Raw genomic sequence first — 3,583 nt, forward strand, 5'->3', positions numbered from 1 at the left:
CCGCGGCCCCACACATACCCCGCCCCCCCACCTGTCTCGCACCCCCCTACCCACACACACACTGCATTGTCCTTTGCCTAGCTGTGTCTCTGCGCCAAACCCCCTCCACCACAACCACAGGCGCACCCTACGCACCCCACGAGTACCGGCGCACACACGCCCAGCCTGTTCGCACCCCGCCCGCACACGCCACGCACCACACATTTCCCCCCCGCCCCCCCCAACCACCACCACCAGACACACACACACACTGCGTTGTCCTCGGCCTGGCTGTGATGCTCCACCTCTCCTCTTCTCTCGCTGTGCCCACACACCACATGCGGAGGCCACACGCATCCCATCCCCCCTGCCGGTAAACACCCCGAGACGATGGCACACACACGCCCGCGCACACATCCCGCTCCTCCACCCCTCCTGCACGCCCCCCCCGCCCCCCCCCCCCCCCCCCACACACACACACACCCAGCCTTGTCCTTTGCCTAGCTGTGTCTCTGGGGAGAAATACGTATGAACCTTTCAGATGAATCATGTGAACCTTGAGTGACATCAATGCCTTTCTTGATTGGAACTCACGACACCCTCACCCTTTAGGAATGCAACTTTATCCGGAGGGTGGTGCCTGGTTGAAGAAAAAAACACCCTTGGAACACATGAGTGTTTGGGGGATCAGAAGAAAGGATCGTCACACGTCAGCAGGCCTCGTGGCCAGAAGATGATGGAAAAACCCTTAAGACCTTCTTTGGATGGAAAGCACCTGATTTTGACAAAGGTCAGGATTGCTGACCCCCGCGTTGACTCTGGATTCATCCCTATGTGTCACAAAAGGTTAGAAGCAAGCCTACAAAACAAAGGCATGGGATCCGTTTCTGGAAAGACGGATTCCCCTGTGTCGTTTCTCTCTTGCTCCCCGTTTTTCTGGCTGAATTCCCATCTGCAGCGTGGATGTGATTCCACGTCCACCAAGTGATTCAGCCTCTTTTTCGCCACTCATATTTCCTACGACACTATCCGTTGCTAATCTCTCTGTGTATCTATAACGAATTAAATGTTTTCCTAGGACGCCGATTCCATCCCCACCCTCGAATCACCCTGGATCCACCAGGGCTGGACCCCGGCGTCGGTCGGCCGGTCGGTCGGTCGGTCGGTGCGTGCGTGCGTCGGTGGGTGCGGGCGTGCGTCGAGAATGCTCCCCCTCCCCCTCCCCCACCCCCGTCCGTCTGTCCGTCCGTGCGTCCGTCGTACCTCGCCCAGAGACGTTCCCGCGAAGTGTTGGCGTGTCCCGCTTTCCTGTCCGCCTCGGTGACTGAGCGGAGAAACTGCGCCCTAGGATGGCCCCCCACCCCCACCCCCCCGCCCCCCGCCCCCCGCCCCCGGCCCCGTCTGGCAACGAGTCCCTGCTGGTCTCCCTCGGAGCTTCTATGCTGCGGCCGGCTCTCTGGACAGTGCGTTGGCTGTCGGGCGCCACCTGCCTGTCGGTCGCTTTTTTAGATGGCCCTGCGGGGGGACCACGGAGGGAGCGGGCCGGGCCGGCCAACTCTTGAATGCCCTGGGGCTGTGGAAGGAGGCTCTGCGGGAGCGGCACCTTGGGCCAGAGGTCCATGGGGAGCCACACTTGGGCTTTTTTGCTTGGGATGGGAAATCTCCTTTGGGAAACTTGATTGATTTGGAGAACAGCTATTGGAACCCCAGGGAGGTGACTTTTGGGGGGCTTGTCTCCCCTGGCATGGGGGGAAATCTTCCTTCTCCCGCCCAAGGATTTCAAACAGAGCCGCGACAGATCACACGGATCCACTTGCTCCAGTCAGGTTCAGGGGCAGAACGCGAGGACCCAACCTGGCCTGGTGACAGCAAGTCGCGAAAAACCCCCCCCCCCCCCCCCCCAACTCGGAACACTCCCCTGTCTGCCTGGCCAAAGACAAGTGCTGGCTGGTGGGGGCAGACTCACATTTCACGGGAGTGGTCTTGATCGCGGAGGTGCTGAATGAGCTCAGAAAACACAAGCAGATGATGCGGGATATCCATCCATGCACGTGATCCTTTGCCTGACTGGATCTGTCTCTGCCCGCCCACCACACACACCACACGCAGACCACCCCCCCCCACACACACACACACACACCGTGCCCATACCACACACCCACTGCGTCGTCCTTTGCCTGGCTGCGACTCTCTGCCTCTGTCTCTGCACGCACCACCCACAGGAACACCCTACACACCACACGCATACCCGCACACACACCCCGCCTGCACCCAGCGCGTGCACACACACACATCCCGGAGCCCCCCCCCCCCCCCCCCCCCGCCGCCATGCACACACGCGCACACATACCCCCAGCCCGTACGCACCCGGCCCACACACGCCACACACTCCCCCCGCTCCCCCATACACACACACACACACTGCATTGTCCCTGGCCTGGCTGTGGCTGTCTCCCCCTCCTCTGGCTCTGCCCACACACCATATGCGTAGCCACACCCACCCCACCCCCCCCCACCCCCCACCCCCGTCCATAAACCCCACACCCCCGCACACACCACGCCCCCCACACATACCCCGCCTCCCCCACCTATCCCGCACCCCCGCCCCCCCCACCCACACACACTGCCTTGTCTTTGCCTAGCTGTGTCTCTGGGCCTCTGTCTCTGTGCCCCCACACCCACACCCACACCCACAGCGGCACCCTACACATCACACGCATACCCGCACACACACCCCGCCTGCACACTGCGCACACACACATCCACCCAGACACACGCACACCCAGCCCGGCGTCACACGCCACACACCACAAACTCCCCCCCTCCCCTCCCCCCTCCCCTCCCCCCTCCCCTCCCCCCACACTGCGTTGTCCTTGGCCTGGCTGTGACTGTCCCCCCCCTCCTCTGTCTCTATCCACACACCACATGCGTAGCCACACTCCACCCCCCCCGCCCCGCCCCAGCGCCGCGCACACACACACACACACACACACACACACACACACACACCCCAGCCCCCATAAACACCCCACGCCCGCACACACCACGCCCCCACACATACCCTGCCCCCCACCTCTCCCGCCCCCCCCCTCCACCACACACACACTGCCTTGTCCTTTGCCTAGCTGTTTCTCCGCGCCACCCACCCCCCCCACCCGCCACACCCGCCACACCCGCCACACCCACAACCACAGGCGCACCCTACACACCACAGGCATACCCGCACACACACCCCGCCTGCACACAGCGCACACACACATCCCGACCCCAGACACCCACACACCCACACACCCCACCCCCCCCCCCCCACACACACACACCCAGCCCGTTCGCACCCCGCTCGCACAGGCCACACACCACACACTCCCCCCTACCCCCTACACACACGCACACTGCGTTGTCCTTTGCCTGGCTGTGTCTCTGGGCCACTGTCTCTGCACGCCCCACCCTCTTCTGGCCACGGCCACGCCCACACCCACAGGCGCATCCCACACGCACACACCCATGGTGCCCACCCGACACACACTCGGCCTCACGTGGAACCTATACACACACCACACACGTTACCCCTCCCCCCCACCCCCCCACCCACCCACCCCCCACA

This window comes from Ovis canadensis, chromosome 4, assembly GCF_042477335.2.
Source record: "Ovis canadensis isolate MfBH-ARS-UI-01 breed Bighorn chromosome 4, ARS-UI_OviCan_v2, whole genome shotgun sequence".
NCBI lineage: Eukaryota > Metazoa > Chordata > Mammalia > Artiodactyla > Bovidae > Ovis > Ovis canadensis.